The sequence below is a fragment of the Mustela putorius genome, unplaced genomic scaffold (genome assembly GCF_011764305.1).
Source record: "Mustela putorius furo isolate JIRA1106 unplaced genomic scaffold, ASM1176430v1.1 tig00003858_pilon_pilon_pilon, whole genome shotgun sequence".
NCBI classification, from domain to species: domain Eukaryota; kingdom Metazoa; phylum Chordata; class Mammalia; order Carnivora; family Mustelidae; genus Mustela; species Mustela putorius.
The window spans coordinates 52,185,247-52,202,171 of record NW_025422010.1 but is presented as its reverse complement, the minus strand read 5'-3'; the positions used below and the strand labels follow the sequence as shown (position 1 = coordinate 52,202,171).

Genomic DNA, 16,925 nt, shown 5'->3' with positions numbered 1-16,925 from the left:
AAAAATGCAGAATAAGAATGTTAACTGCTTTATCTGATTTAATTGCCTTGACTTTTAAACTTGTAATGTGGATGAAGAGCTGATACTAGAATTAGAAATGTTAGTTCTGTCATTTTCTTATTTGAATTATCTTTTATCCACATTTAATGATTGTGTGAAGTTTAGTTAAAACTACTTAAATTTTAACTGATGCAGTAATGACTATTTAAATAAAAAAATAGGCAGGTGGCAGTTTTCTTTTGGCTTCCACAGTTGGCTAAATTAAGAGGAAGAAAGCTTCACTTGGGTTTTGGTTACCTCTGTTTTCTTACTAGATTGCCATCTAAGCGGTTGGAGGGGTAGTGGAAGGAAAGGAAGCAAATCTAAAACCAAATTATTAGTAAGTAACAAGTCTTACATGTGCAGGTTGTGCTATGTCCATGGGTCTAAACTAGGGTTGGAAGTATCTGTAGCTACCTGTCTGAGTGGTAATATTACAATCATATATTGATTATTATAACATTGATCAGTGCCCTCTCCTTGTTCAGAGGGAGCTGGATTTATGAGATGACCTCTTGAGGAGAGGTTGGAACCACAGATCATCTTGTCAGAACCCTGGGTCTACCTTATTTTATTTTATTTTTTTAAAGATTTTATTTATTCATTTGACAGAGAGATCACAAGTAGGCAGAGAGACAGGGAGAATGAGAGGGGGAAGCAGGTTCCCTGCTGAGCAGAGAGCCTGATACAGGGCTTGATCCCAGGACCCTGAGATCATGACCTGAGCCAAAGGCAGAGGCTTTAACCCACTGAGCCACCCAGGCGCCCCTCTCCCTTAGCTTTATCTGAGCAAATGACATACTCCACTTACTTACACCAGACTCCTACAAATAAGCCCTGTCCTTCACTTCAAACACTGAGTAGATCTCCAAATACTGTCAATTTTGTCTTAAAAATACATCTTCATTCCTAATTTTCTCCTTCTTTGTTGACATCATCTCCAAACTGTGATCTCTTACCTGGACTTTCTTTCATTAGCCTTCTAACTGGGTTCAGCACTTCTATCCCCAGCACTCCTCCCCCCAGTCAATTTTTCAGTAGTTTAAATTTGATCTATTAAATTTTTTTAAATGCTAATTTTGAAATAATTGTAGACCTATAGAAAGGTACAAAAATAGTGCAGAGCATTCCTCTATATCCTTTATCCAGCTTGGAAAGCCAGAAAATTAACACTGGTACAATACTATTAACTAAGCTAACAAACCTTATTCAGATTTTGCCAGTTTTCCCACTACTGTGTCTGGTTCAAGGGCCTAATACAGGACCGCACATTACAGTTCATTTTCCTATCTCTTTAGCCTCCTGTAATTTATGATGGGTTCTCAGTCTTTATCTTTTATGACTTTGACATTTTTGAAAAAGTGCTTGTCAGTTCTTTGGGAGGATGTTCCTCAGTTTAGGTTTGTCTGTTGTTCTCTGCAATTAGATTGAGGTTATGCATTTTTTGGTGAGAATCATCACCAAAGTCAAGCTGTGTTCTTCACAGGACATCATGTCAGAGGGGTTAAATGTCTTGTAAGAGATATTAGGTCTTGTCCCAAACCTTCAGTGGGATTCCATCTCTCCGAGATGAAATACACACTGTTTTCAGAACCTGCATAATCTAGTCCCTGTGTACTTTAATTCATGCCTCATGGAATGGTGAAAACAAATGAAAAAATGAGGGGCTTATTTCTCAGTGTTGAAAATAAGGGAAGAGACTTCCTTCCCTTCCCTAATCTTAGAACGCTTACTTTAAAAAACTTGTAAGTTCTTTCACTGTCTGTTTGAAATGTATGTAAATCTTTGTAAGAGCTAAAATAAACTCTTGCCAGCTATAGGACCCAGGACTGTGTTTCTCAAACCCTGGGAAGCATCTCTTTGAAATGTCCTCATTAAGGAAGATAGAGCCCCTACATACCTCCCAGTTTCTGTGGGAGGATAGACCCTAACTGCAGCGGGTGCCTCATTCCAAGTTACGAAACTACTTGTCATAAAGAGAAGTTTATTTTTCCTCTGAATAAAGCCAATTAGCTAACACAGATGGTCACCCCACTACTAAGTAAATTTAGGAGCAACTGTATGACAAATGGTGCTGTCAAGGCTTTTTACTTGACTAGTTGTTTATCCTAAGAATATATATGTAATGGGTTGTATCCACTTGGCCACGTAAAGGGGTTAGATGGCTTTCAGTCTCTGGGGTCACTTAGTGGGTTGCTTGTGACGAGTGTCACATTCTGGCTTAATGCTTGTTCAATAATAAAATTGTTTTCTTTCTTATCTACATTTGTGGAGAGGTTTCCTGGATTGGGAGAAGACTTTGTTTTTAATTCTATTTTCCCAACACTCTTCTCCATTAACTCACTGTGGCTTTCTTTCGTTTCTTGAAAAATCCCAAGCTGTTACTTGCTCTGTTTTCTGCCTGAAATCCTCCACCCCCCTCTACCTCTACCTCTTTTTCTTTTTCTTTTCTTTTCTTTTTTTTTTTTTTAAGATTTTATTTATTTGACAGAGAGAGAGAAATCACAAGTAGGCAGAGAGGCAGGCAGAGAGAGAGAGGGGAGGAAGCAGGCTCCCCGCGGAGCAGAGAGCCCAGGACCCTGGGATCATGACCCGAGCCGAAGGCAGAGGCCTTAACCCACTGAGCCACCCAGGCGCCCCTCTACCTCTTTTTCTTGACTGAGCTCCTATAATATGTTCCTGAAGAGGCCCTTTTTGACTACCCTGTCTAAGGAAGCCACTCCTTACACAGACCAGCACATCGTCCCGTGTGGATCTTACAGAGTACTTAACACAATCCGTAATTACTGTATGTATTGATTTGTTGACTGTTTTGTAGTGTTCTTCCCTTCACTAGAGTACAAGCTCCAGGAGGAGGAGATTCTCCTCTCTCCGCAACCAGTCCTGTTATTCCCAGCTGAATCCCCTGTACCTACCTAGAACGGCGCCTGGCAACTTCTGTCCCACTGTGACTATTAGTGGAACAGAATGAGTATCAGCAGATTAGGGTGATTATACAATGAAGATGGACATCTGCTTTTATGGTATTTCTTTTCAACTTGTAGAGAACTTAACAGACTAGTTTTAGCAGTGTTTGTATCTGATGAGCACATAACATGATTATATAGAGGAAGGAGCACATGAACACACCTTCATACTTGAATAAAAATAGGCCCAAATCCTTGTTTGTCAAATAGGAAAATCTCCAATGTTAAAAAAAAAACAACAAAAAACCCCACTCAAATATTTTAGGAAAGCTTTCATGTTAATTTTGGCTCCAGCTGGGGCTATTTGAATTGTAACATTGACTAATTGGCCAGTGTGAACATCAATTAGTCCTGAATAAAGAGCAGGAGAGGAATGCCAAGAGGGAGGAAGTGGGGATTCAGATCCTTTAGCAAGTCTCCGAGGAATCCTCACCGCCTCATAGAGGAAGCCTTAGGGGTGATGCTGACATTTGAAGGAAGGCTTAAAATAGTCTTTCTCAAACCTGAGCACACATTGGAAGGCTTTTTAAACACTGGTTGCTGGGCCCCGCCCTTCAGGTTTCTCCTTCGGTAGGCCTGGAATGGGGCCCAAGAATTTGCATTTCTAACAATTTTTCAAGTGCTGCTGTTGCCTGGCCCAGGCCCTGTATTTTGAGAGTCATTGCTTTAAAGTGTTGCTTGACTAGAAGTTGATGGGGCTTGTTTATAACAATCTTTGGGGGAGTGATAATGCCTTAAAAAAATTAAATGCTACATTCTTTTTAATTGCCAAGAAAAAGGATCTCTTTTTGCATGCTTCTCTTTTTAGGCCCCCATGTCTCTATTTTGACTCTTACTTATTGAGTATGTCCTGGTTACATGCATCTTTTCAATTAATTCTTATAGTTATTACCAAGTTAAATATTATCTCCATTTTACCCAGGAAGAATTTAAGCTTCAGGATGGTTTGATTGCTGCCCAGCTGTTCAAACCTAGTCAGCGATAAAGCTGGAATTTCAACAGGGCTAGCTGGCTTGAGGATTAAGCCTCTTTTTACTGTGCTGCTTCTCAGCTGGAAAATTTCAGACTAATTTTAATTTCAGACTAATTGGTAAAACCTTGAGGTGTTATACGTCTAAGGAGGAGATTACTCATTTGCTGGAGGTGAGCCTACTCTGATATAGAAGGTTGGTTAAGATTTAAAAAAAAAAAAAACAAAGTCCTAACGAGAAGTATAGCATCTAGGTGTATTACTCAAGGAAGATGGCAGACTTGCCTACCAAGAGGGTTGGAGTATCTTAAAGTTAACTCTAGCAAAACAGTCATTTTCAATATGCATCTGAGTAATTTATCTAAGTTGCAAAAACAAATTGACCTTTTTTGGTTTAATTGTCTACATGAAACAATGAATTTTTTTTTATCAAGAGACACTGAAACCAAAGCGGTTTTCCTTAATATTCTGGGAATGTATGGATCACCTTGAAAATCTCTGAAAAACTAATAACAAGAAGCAAACGACTGAGTTCATAATTGTTTCCCTTTCTCTAAGCCAAAATTGATGGCCAGTAGGAAGGCATTGAAATCCAGTGCACACTGACACTATTTATAAGGTCTTGATATTTTAGACTTGTAGTGCACCATTCATCCTAGGATCATAAAAGTGGTTGTTAAAATTTATACCATATTAGTCTGATTAACACTCAGATGGGTAAAAATAAAGGATTGAGGAGAAATATTTATTTCACAAGGGTTAGGGACTTTAATATACAGAAAGCTGCATAAATCTGCAGATGTTCTAATTAGATTCAGCTGAACTGCTTCAGAATGCAGGATAACATGGATTTACTCTGCCAACAACTAAGAATAACTTTTCTGATGCAAAAAATGTTCAAGTTTCAATATTGAAACATAAAATACCCCAGCCCAGGGGATAGATTCTTTTCACATCAATTTCTTCACTGGCTCAGATTCCTCCAGCAGTTAAGTTACTTCTTTATTGTAAGTCTTAAACAGAATCTGCTAAATGGTACCCTAATGGTACTCTTCCCAGGCCATAGTACCTGGAATCCTATTTTCTGTTAATAGTTAAACATTAACCTGAGATCACTAGAATACTGTCAAGCAAGCTATCCACATGGTGTTTAATTTACAATCAGGGAGTAGTTTAGGCGGTGAGAAAATCTGGCTCTTAAAGAGGATGACATTAAGGAATCAAGGGATGTATTTCATGGGGTATTTTTGTCAGTTGATTTCCATTTTTTTCTTGAATATATGTCATTTTTTTAATCTCAGGAAGTTATTTCTGTGTGCTGGCAGGGTAAATCTATGTCGTCCGCATTTAGAAGTAGTTCAGCAAATCTAATCAGAGAATTTGTTGGGGCCCAAGTTATAGGCAGGGTGGGGCATGAACCCTTCTCTAGCATGGGCATCCTTCTGGATCTGCAAAGGCCTGGAGATCCCTTTGGTGTCTACCTTCAAAAAGTTCCTTCAGCATCCAAAGGCTTTATACTTCCAGAGAACCTAGCTGTCAGACCCAGCCAGGCATTTTGATTTAACTGTTTCAGCTCTTGGAAGGCCAAGTAAAGGAGAATGTTCCTTTTCAAAGGACATCGAGGGGGAACCAGAGAGAGGCTGTGTCTAGAACCTCATGTTCCATCAATTGCCTTTTAGACAAACCAACGTTTGGTCAATATTCTCTCAATTATATTTGATAAGCCAACCTATTCTCCTTAATTAAAATTTTGGCAGGCAGTCTTCATGTGAATTTATGCCAAGGATTTGTTATAATCTCCTTGTTTTGCAGTTTCTCATTTTTAATAGTGGAAGAAGAATTTCATAAACCCTTCTGAAGGAGAGTCTCTGTAAACAACAGTTTTATCTCCTGCATAATCTTTTTAGATCTCTGCATATTTGTGTGGGACAGGAAAAATAACATTGCCCAAATATACTGTTTTAATTTATTAATATAAATTAATTTATTAATATAGTTAAAAAAGGCACTTGTAGGAAATTGATTTGAAATAGATGATACTATGGCATAAGCATTAGTTTGCAACATTAGAAACAATGAACATAGAAAATCAACATTATTTATAGACTTACCAACTACCTACTACCAGAAAATCTGAGTCAAGAATATTTTAAAATGTGGAGACCCATGACTCACGTTTACATTTAACACTTGGCTATCCAGTATCAAAGCAACGTGATCTTGTTTCCTTGTTAATCCTACACATAAACTGATATTAAAAAAAAAAAAACTAAAAACAAAAAACTGCCAGTGATGTAAAAAAACAAAAACAAAAACCCAATACTGGTAACTGATGTAAACAAAACAAAACAGAACAGTGCCTATGACATGAAAGGAACTTGATACGTTTTAGTTCTCACAGCCTACTCTACTCCCCCTTCTCATTTCTTAGGCATTTCTTTTCTCTCCTCTCTTCTATCAAAGCAGGGTAAGTTGGGAATAGAAAGGATGGAATTGGAATAAGCTTATTAGAATGCTTAGCAGTGCATCATACAGGGAAATATTGGCAGATGAGTTTCAACATGGGTAAAATGAGTACAAGAATGATTAGTGCCTCTTCTCATTCCAAGACAGCTTTCTCTGTTAGCATGAATACTGGAGATGCAGCTGCACGGGTGGCAGAGTCTGATATGCCAGAGCTAGGAGAAATTCCAGGGAGAGCCAGCTCCTCACCACCCATCAGATATTCTCAGCCCAAGAAGGACAGTCCCTCAACTCTGGGGATATATCGGAATGGCAGCCACTTCCTCTTCCCATGACTCAGGCTCTGGTCATCTGGGTTTCCAAGCTATGATAATAACTTTCAGTCTTTATTTACTCAGCTCGTAATAGAAAATCACTGGAACATCAAAGACTGACCTTAGGTCATCCCTAGATTCTCAATTCCAAGATTTATTCACCAAACTATGTTTCTGTTGGGACACTGTCCTACCTGAAAATGCATAATTTTGCCTTTGTCTGTATGCTCTAAGATAAAAACTTGCTCATTACTCATTATCATTTGACACTTCTAGATGAGAGCATCTGGCCCCGGTGAATTGAACCTTAGAAGTAAAAGTGTGTAGATATCAGAGTGATGTGTATCCCTGAATCTGGCAGAAGCACTAAAGAAATAGCCAACACCCTCAAGGGAAGAGAGAGGAGTAAAGGTTGTCTTCCTTTTGCCTCTTCTGAATTACATTAGTAATTACTATCAGAGTAGCGGGATATCCTTCACATCTAGGTTCTCCACTTACACCATCTTCCTTTGTTCATTTTTACTTGCATGTAACCTCAATTATGTGGTACGTATCAGAGAAGAGAGTCCAGCTCTTGCCTTGAAATCTTCCACAAGCTAACTAAGGAGAAGAGTGAATTTTTAGATTATTATCTTGCTGACTGTATCTATCCCCCTGTTAAACAGTATCTGCTTCGGTTGGTACCATCTTGACCTGGTAGTCTAGACAGAGTTAATGCTCATTAGCAGGCTGGAGAGGTCCTGGATCTTCTCTGCGGGGCAATATGATGTCACAGTTTCCCTCTTGTGATACAATTTAGAAAGAGGTTGAGACCACAGGTCGGGGAGAGGGACATGCAACAGGAAGCAGCCCTATTGTCCCCTCACTTGGTAACAGCCTCACAGTACAGCAACACATTCAGCTCCCAGGATAAAAGCAGGTGTTTTGCTTTAATTAAGACCAACAAAGACTATTCTGTTCTCAATAGGCTTATATTTTTAGACACTAAGGTAAGGAGGAAGAGAACATTATCCCATTCTGTGCATAAAAATAAAGATTCAGCATGAACTGCATAATTAAGAACTGAAAGGGGGAAAATGCAATTCAATTAAAACTGACAGAATAATACACGGAATCAATGGCTTTATTTGGTGTTTAATGATGATACTGTTTTCATTTCATTATACATGAGTCATAACCAGCTTTGCCTTAGTTTAATTGTATTCCTTACAGAGTAAACTGAAGTATGCAATTTGCAATAGACTCATCAATTAGAAAGAGGCTTATTTAAGATTATCATAAATTGATCCCTGAGACTGAAACCAAGTTTTTTCCATTCCAGTATGTCACTTTATTGGAATGGTGAGCAATTTAGGAAGGAGTGGAGGAAGCTGTTGGTAGGGGAGAGGAGGAACAGTGTGCAAAGGGTAAAGCCTGATTTCCATGAAAAAAAAAAATGATAGTAAGTATGTTTTCCAGTGGAGAAAATGATATGGCAATATATTTTTGATCCAGTGAGCTGAACAAAACACGATGAGATTTTAGGCTGGAGAGGAAATGCTAGATTGAGCTGCCCGTATGAAATGAATCATGGTATTGGCACAAAATCAAGTGTAACAGGGAGAAGGTGTTTCTCTATGTGGCCTTATAGCCATAGAGATTTTAAAATTGGGGCATGAGACCCAAAGAAAGCGGGAAAGAGAGATAAGCATGATAAGTTAGGCTACTTGAGTACATCTTGGAATTAGTGGCAGAATACAGAACATTTTGCTGTTAGGCACGTGAATCACAGAAAACGTCTCAGATGTTCCACTCAGTAGAGTTTCATACCACTGCCAGTGCTCTGTGAATACAGCTGGGGACTCAATGTGAATTAGCAGCGAATACTGAATGTTTCTAGGGTCAGAATCTGACAGGTAGGTCCTAATGAAATGTGTCTATCTTATGTCTTTATTTCATTAGTTGTATGGATAAAAGTTGCATGCGTGGCTACATTTCAAGCATACTATATAAACAAACAGATTAATGGGCTCTCCTTTATCCATAACAGCTCTGCTCTCAAGAACTGATAATGGATTGGGTCTGGGGAAATAGTAATTTTTCCGCTAGTCAGAGAGTCAAGGGGACTGTCCTGTTCTTGGATGATGAGTGCTAGCTCCCCAGAACATTACATAGACTGGATCGTGTCATAGGAAGCTTAGCCTTCTAACTCATTTCTACTTTCTAATATGAGAATTCTCTTTCCAACCAGTCAGTGCTAGACCCACTCTCATGCCAGTGATTCCTTTCTAATGACCTGAAATGGACAGCGGGACAGCAAAAGAAAGAGAAAAATCCATGTGCAAGAGCCTACAAGCCCACAAAGCAAATAAAACAGGAACATTCGCACATGCTGGATGTCGTAGATAATCTTAAATGCATAGTAAGGACTCCTCTTTAAGGATCATTTCTGTATCTTCTGATATACTTCTGCTTTTCCTTTCCTTTTTTGTTTTGTTTTGGATATTGAAAAAAAAATGTCAACACATGAGTCAGCAGAAGGGTTTTCCGACCTTGCATGTACTGTTCTTTGAGTCAAATACTTGACTCAGATTTTGATTGCATAGCCATATATAGAGTTAAATATGTACCTCTAGATATATTAACTTTATACATATGAAAGTAATCCTAAGGAGACCAGAATTAAATTGCTGTTACTCTTTTCAGCTTCTAGGATTATTGTCTGTAAAATGATAGTTTTCATAGGGTGATTAAACATAAGAGCTAGCATTCATGTGAGGCTACAGTGAATAGGACATGTCCTGGGTATGATTTTTATGCTAACTGTGATAAGCAAACATTGACCCATTCAGACTTTCTTACTCATTCTAGCTGAAGACAGCATTATTCAGTTGCTGGACAACTACACAGGTTTAGAAATGTACTCGGTTGCTGGGGAACAATAAACTTTGCTTCCCTTTTTAGGATTCAAGCAAATGACCTTGGTCTTCTTACCCTGTGATTCAACTAGTAGAGCATGTGAATTACAGACAGTAGTAAAATAAAAGGGGGGAGAAATGAATGTGGTATTCATTCATTCATTTCTCCCCCCTTTATTCTTACATTCAGTAGACATGTTTTGGGCATCCCATATAACTTAGGCATTAGGCCAAGTGTTAGGTATTTGCTCTAATAAATATTTTATAGCACTTTCTGTGTGCCCAGTATTGACTTATTTAATTGTCATAACAACTTTATAAGGCAAGTGTCCCTCATTTTACATAAGAGGAAACTGAGTCATAGGTTGAATGACTTGCCCAAGGTTGCACAGCTAATAAGCACAGAGCTGAGATTAGGACTGAGGCAGGCTGGCTCCAAAGCCCATGCATATGCTCCTAACCCTAAGTCTCTTCTCTCCTAGAACTTACAGTCCAGAGGGAGCACAGACAACAAACAGGTAAACAAAAGAGAAACAAAAATTAACGAGTTGTGATAGGTCTACGGGAACAGAGGTAATGGAGAATAAAGGGTAGCAGCTTAGTGTGATTAGGGGAGGTTTCACTGAATAGAGGATAAACTGAGGCTGGAAGGGTGAAAAGGAGGCAGCCAAGTGGAGGGTTGAGAGAGTATTTGGGCCAAGGGAAGGTCAGGTGTTCAAGGAACTGAACAAGGGCTGGGTGCTAGAGCAGCCAGGAGGGCCTTTGCTGCCTCAGGGGGAGAGTGAGTCAGAAAAAGGTTTGAGACAAAATGCCTGCAAGAAACTATATGAGACAGAGAAAACTACTTGTTTAGATGAGAAAACTATTTTTGGCATCTGGAAAGTTGGGATGGAGATGGGGAAGTCTATGGAGGGAAAGAGGAGAAGTAAGGAGCACAAGAGTATAGGTGAGTCCCGTGGGAAGTCTTAGACGTTTGCCAACCACCAAGAAACTCAGAGATGCTGAGATTGGGGTGACCTGTTCCTGTGTCCTGGGTTGATGCCCACGGAAGGAACAGTACCTTTCTCAATCAGAGGAATCGAAGTATGGGGTCATGAGTAGCATCAGAGAGGCTCTGGTGGCCCAACATGGCACCAAAGCTAAAACAGTTCCCCGGTCTTCAGAACACAGTAGAGAGATCAGCGGGGATTGAAGGAATCATGCAGACAGCCACCAGGGATGTCTCAGGAGACTTCGTTTAGGTGAATGGGAAATGCTGTCACCAATGTCTTGCTACCATGAAAACCCTCCCTTCTCCCCAGAAAGTTAGGCTGATCCCAGGAGAAGGAGGTTTGCTGAATGCCAGAGATGAACTCCCAGCCACCCGTACGGAATGGAGATTCAGAACAGAAGTGGAATAATGGAAAAATAGCTCTGATCTTTTGAACATCTGAGTTTGTGGAGTTAGGCTCTTACTTGCTTCACATGGAGGCATCTTAGGTTTGGTAAAAATTCACCTGCAGCAAACATTCACACTGCAGGTTAATTACAAACCCCAGAATTAAAGCCAAGTTGCTCAGAGGCAACGTGTGGAAACTGTGGGAGAATTGTCAAGCAGAGAGGAGGTCAACTCTCAGAAATCACTGCGGATTTTGGAAATAACTATGGTCTGTCATGAGGTAGAGCTTGAAAAAGCACAAGAGAACCTTCTGGGGTTTTAAGCTCTCTGGGCAGATAAAAAGGGGTCTTCAGAAGAAAGAATGGGGGAAAGTACTCAGGTTTAAAAATAATTTAAAAATTTTAGTAAATTAAATTACTGGTTTTAAGAAGAATACCTAGAAAAGATGAATTCTGAAAATGATTTTTACAACTTCTAACTTGGACTGTGAATTTTCTAAATGAACTAATCCTTCCTCTTTTAGCAGAGCCAGCTAAAGTGAAAATACTGTTCTCTAGTCTAAGAAATGGCCATCAAGGTAAAAGTGAATTGAATACCCACTCAGTGGTGTGTGCTCCTCATTTTACAGTGATGCCTACGCCTGTGTACAGACACACACACACACGTACGCACGCACAGGCATGCGTACGCACAGAGATACTCTGCCTGGGGAGAGAGTTGGGAACCAGGCTTCACTGCAGGGCTGGTGCACAGTCTTTGAGGGGGATGGATAGTTTCTAAGACTATCGGAAAAGTACCTGTTCTTCTGAAAAAAATGTCTTGCTTTGCTTTTATGAAAAGAAATGAACACTTTTCCATAGAATATCCCCATAACTAGACCCCATATCTAGCAGTAAAGACATAAAGAGGTTGTTTGAGGGGAGTGGGAGTCTTAGGAAAGAACTTGGGAGTGGCAGTTAGGATTGGAGGGTTCCCATTTGCTACTTGAAACGGCCATCCATTATCGAGATTAATGATTATGACTAGGGTTGAACTGGGAACCAGCAGCCAGAGACAGCTGCTCATGCATCCAGTTATTTGAGAGTCAACAGAGTCTTGCCTGTCAGCATATTTAAAAGGAACAGTCTTACTGTTGTATGGATAACTAATGGAAGGAAGGGAAATATTTCAAAGTGCCGAAACCCACTGCACCAGCTTAAATGGTTCTATAATTTTCTTTAGCAATATTTACTTGTTTGAGTACCAGTGTGGAGAGGAAGAATGTAGAGGAAAATGAAGATGGAGGAGACTGAGGAATACTGAGAATGGCATTTCTGGATTGCCATGGGAGGTTGTAGATTTTTTGTAGTGAGAGCACGTGCACAAGTAAGCAGACAGATTGGAGGTTGTGATCAGAGAATGGGGTGTTTTTAATTTCAGAAGTTCGAGGTGGTACACATTTTGGAGTTGATGAGGCTGGAACATGATCAGGGTCATCAATGACTCAGATAATGTGAAGGAGAAAGTCAATGGAAAGAAGGAGATCAAGGAATTGAAAGCCAAAGTTGGGATGGGTCATCCCTTATGAATGTGAAAGGCACCAAGAAAGAAGACAATGAGTAAGGTAGAGATAAAGACAACAACTCGGACCTAGAAACTGATACAATAGTAACTTATTTGGCGCTTACCACTGCTCTAAGAGCTTTATATATTATCATTGCTCTATTTTATAGATGAGCAAAATGAGGCGCACAGAAGTTGACAGACTTGCCCAAGTGACATTGCTAGCAGGTGTCAGCACTGGTTCTCTGATGAGGGCAATCTGGCCATAGCACCTCCATTCTTAACTACCTTGCTCTGCTGTCTCAGTGAATGGTAAGGTAACACAGCAGCTAATGGAGCCAGTGGGCACAGTGTGAAACTTCTAGAAGCAGGAGGGTTTGTAAAGGGAAGAGGAAGTAGTAGTTTTGGGCAACTCAGACTCTTGGCTTGGACTTCTAAGAAGCTCAAATGACAAACCAGCTTCCAGTTAAGAAAGTGGCAGGTTCCAGAAAGCAGGTCCTCTTGGGGGAGCACAGGTTTCCATTAAGGCAAGGGAAGTGGAAGGAGCGTTCTGTGGAAGGGGAAAGCATACTGGAAGTCTCCCAGGCCCAGTGGAGGGGGGATAGATGGGCAGGTAAGGGGTTGGTCAGATGTACAGACGGTGGACATGAGGATTTGGTGAGACTGGCCAAGAGGGCTTGGGTTTCTAGCAGCAGCTGTGGCTGTTCACCTGTGGAGGCTCCAAGGGTTCATTTTTGTAACTGCCAGTGAGGCAGCTATTGGTAATGCAGTGCGTGTACCCTTTGCTAGGGCTGACATAACAAAGAACCACAAACTGGGTGACTTAAACAACAGATATTTATTGTCTTGTAGTTCTGTATGCTGGAAGTTCAAGGTCACGGTGCTGGCAAAGTTGTTTCCTTCTGGGGGCTCTGAGGGAGAATCTGTTCAAGCCTCTTTCCCAACCTCTGGTAGTTTGCTAACAAACTTTGGTGTTTTTTGACTTGTAAAAACTTCACGGTGATCTCTGCATGCTGTTCTCTGTGTTTGTGTCTATGTCCAAATTTCCCCTTTTTATAAGGATACCAACTATATTGGATTGGAGCCCAGTTTGTTCATTTTAACTGATTCTATCTGCAACAACCCTAGTTCCAAACACAGTCATATTCTGAGATACTGGAGATTAGGACTTCAACATAGGAATTTTTAGGGGGGGGCACAGTTCAACCCAGAACAGTGGGTGTCAGGGGAATTGCTCACTTTTGACCACTCCCATTCATTCAATATCTATTCTGAGCACCTGAGCATTTGGGACACTTTACTAAGTATAGCAGGGAATATACTGATAGAATGAAACAAAATCCCTGGCTCCAGGGACCCGGAGTTGGTGGTGGTAGGAGTGGGTAGAGTATGAAAAATTCAGATACCTAAAAAGTAGAATCTGATAAATGCCATGTATAAGATACAAGCAGACTGTTACATAAATTAAAAGCCTATTTGAGAAGGGAAGTGAAGTCTTGCAGCTGATTTGGCTTATTTTTTACCGTATAGGTAAAGAATATCATTTCTAGAAATGTCTAATGACCTCCTGCGGGTCTACCTACCATAATTCCATTCCTTCAATTACACCAGGGATATAAACACACTTGCGGACCCATTTACTAGCATGTCAGATGTCTTTGAAATGTATCATTTAAAAAATTATTTTGATATAACTGGTGGGAAAAAGATTACATGAGCTTGTAAACACAGTGGAAAATAATATTTGGAAGAAGTCATAGACATTTCTATCGAGAGCAAAGTAACTGAGCTGTTGACTAAATATTGACTGTAAATCTTCAGCCACCCACTATCCACAGGTGCCAATCTGCCTACAGTTATACACAATTTATATCACATGTATTTGATGCCAAAATGCACAGTAAGTTTCTTGAATCCTTTCAAAATAAAATCGTTAACCACCTTGAACCACTGTGGTCTTCGGCTCTCTTAATGGCTTTCATCTTCCTAAGTGAGATCAGAATGACCTAACTGGGAGAAATGGACTGGGCTCTACACTTAGGCCTGGATTCTTCATTGCACTGACAGATGAACATTTGATTGTCACCAGTGCAATTCCAAAATTTTAAAAATCTAATGTTGAGCTAGGATCCATGGACTAGAACTTGATAACCATGGGAGCAAAATGTCTGCCCTGAGTTTCCAGGTGGTTAAGGGTGGATTTGGTGGATATTGTGGCATATGATGTGGAAAGCACAGGAGCAGAGAGAAGATGAAGAGGAAATTGGTCTTTTCCTTTCGGGTTTATAGTGAAATTTCCTTAGAAAGTGGAATAATCTTAGGAATTCTTTTTTTTTTTTTTTAACATTTTATTTATTTATTTGACAGAGAGAAATCACAAGTAGATGGAGAGGCTGGCAGAGAGAGAGAGAGAGGGAAGCAGGATCCCTGCTGAGCAGAGAGCCTGATGTGGGACTCAATCCCAGGACCCTGAGATCATGACCTGAGTCGAAGGCAGCGGCTTAACCCACTGAGCCACCCAGGTGCCCCAATCTTAGGAATTCTTTAGGGCAAGAGGGAGTGAGAAGTGGAAATCTGGAATCATTGATTTAAAATAGAATTTCTGATTTGTTGTATGCAAATGGAAAATAGAATTGGCTTTGTTATGGACAGTATTTAGGACATCCTGGCTCTGGGTTACAGATGGGTCTGTTTCTCAGCATCAGAATTACTGACGTCCTATAAACTTGACCCAGACAGTGATCCTGACGCTAGAGATGAATTTGCCATTTTGTTTGTGGCAATGAGGGGAATAAGCGGAAAATGCATCATTGAGCCTCTGATTTGTGAAGGATAAATACTAGGAAAAAAAAGCCCTTTAGTACTTTTTTTTTTTTAAGACATTATTTATTTATTTGACAGAGAGAGAGCACAAGTAGCCAGAGAGGCAGGCAGAGAGAGAGAGGGGGAAGCAGGCTCCCTGCTGAGCAGAAAGCCTGTTGTGGGGGTTGATCCCAGGACCCTAAGATCATGACCTGAGCTGAAGGCAGAGGCTTAGTCCACTGAGCCACCCAGGTGCCGCCACCCAACCACCACCTTTAGCACTTTTTTAAGAGACTATTTTTAGGGCAGTTTTAGGTTGATAGCAAAATTGAGTACAAAATAGAGAGTTCCCATATCACCCCTGTCTCCACACATGCACAGCTTCCCTCCATTATCAGCATTCCCGACTAGAGTGGTACATCTGTCACAAGCGCTGGACTGACATTGACACATCACTGTGATCCAAAGTTCATCATTTACTTACTGTTCACTTTTGGTGTTGGATGCAAAATGAATAATGGCATGTATCCACGATTCTCATATCATACAGAGTATTTTCACTGCTCTAAAAATCTCTGTGCTCTGCCTCTTCATCCTTCCCTCCCCCAACTCTTGACAACCACTGATATTTTTACTGTCTCCATAGTTTTAGCCTCTTCCAGAATGTCATTTGTTTGGAGTCATATAGTGTGTAGCCTTTTTAGATTGGCTTCTTTCACTTGGTAACGCGCATGTAAATTCCCCTTCATATCTTTTCATGACTTGATAGCTCATTTCTTTTTAGCACTGGATGGCATCCCATGTCTAGAACTACCACAGCTTATCTGTTCACCTACTGAAGGACCACTGTGGTTGCTTCCAAGTTCTGACCATTATGAATAAAGCTGCTGTAAACATTGTGCAGGTTTTTGTGCAGACCCAACTTCTTTTAGGTAAATACCAAGGAGTGCAATTGCTAAATCCTATGAGAATAGTATACTTAGTTTTGTAAGAAAGCACCAGATTGACCTTCAAATTAATGTTACCATTTTGCATTCTTGCCAGCAATGAATCAGAGTTCCTAGTGCTTCATATTTCATCAGCATTTGGTGGTGTCAGTATCATGGATTTGGGCCATTCTAAAAGGGTATATAGTGGTGACATCTAATTGTTTTAATTTGTATTTCCCTGATGACATGATATGGAACATCTTTTCATAAACTTCTTTGGCATCTGTATATCTTCTTTGGTGAGGTGTCTGTTTACTACTTTCATGGTTCAAAATCTGTGATGGATAGATACATTTTTTTTTAAAATCAGGACTTTTCTTTTTTTTTTTTTTAAAAGATTTTATTTATTTATCAGAGAGAAAGAGGGGGAGAGAGCGAGCACAGGCAGACAGAATGGCAGGCAGAGGCAGAGGGAGAAGCAGGCTCCCTGCCGAGCAAGGAGCCTGATGTGGGACTCAATCCCAGGACGCTGGGATCATGACCTGAGCCGAAGGCAGCTGCTTAACCAACTGAGCCACCCAGTCGTCCCGATAGATACATTTTTAATCATCATAATCAAGAAGTA

General features: G+C 40.3%; 1 protein-coding gene and 1 long non-coding RNA gene across 2 annotated transcripts in view; one reads left to right on the top strand and one right to left on the bottom strand.

Moving 5' to 3' along the window:
• Window positions 1-16,925, bottom strand: part of CDH20 (cadherin 20) — a 204,938-nt gene that overhangs the window by 128,862 nt on the left and 59,151 nt on the right. The gene's annotated exons all lie outside the window — the stretch shown is intronic.
• Window positions 7,584-11,620, top strand: LOC106005155. The gene is made up of 3 exons (XR_001178334.2): window positions 7,584-7,741; window positions 10,132-10,167; window positions 10,951-11,620. It is a non-coding gene; the product is annotated as an uncharacterized LOC106005155 (long non-coding RNA).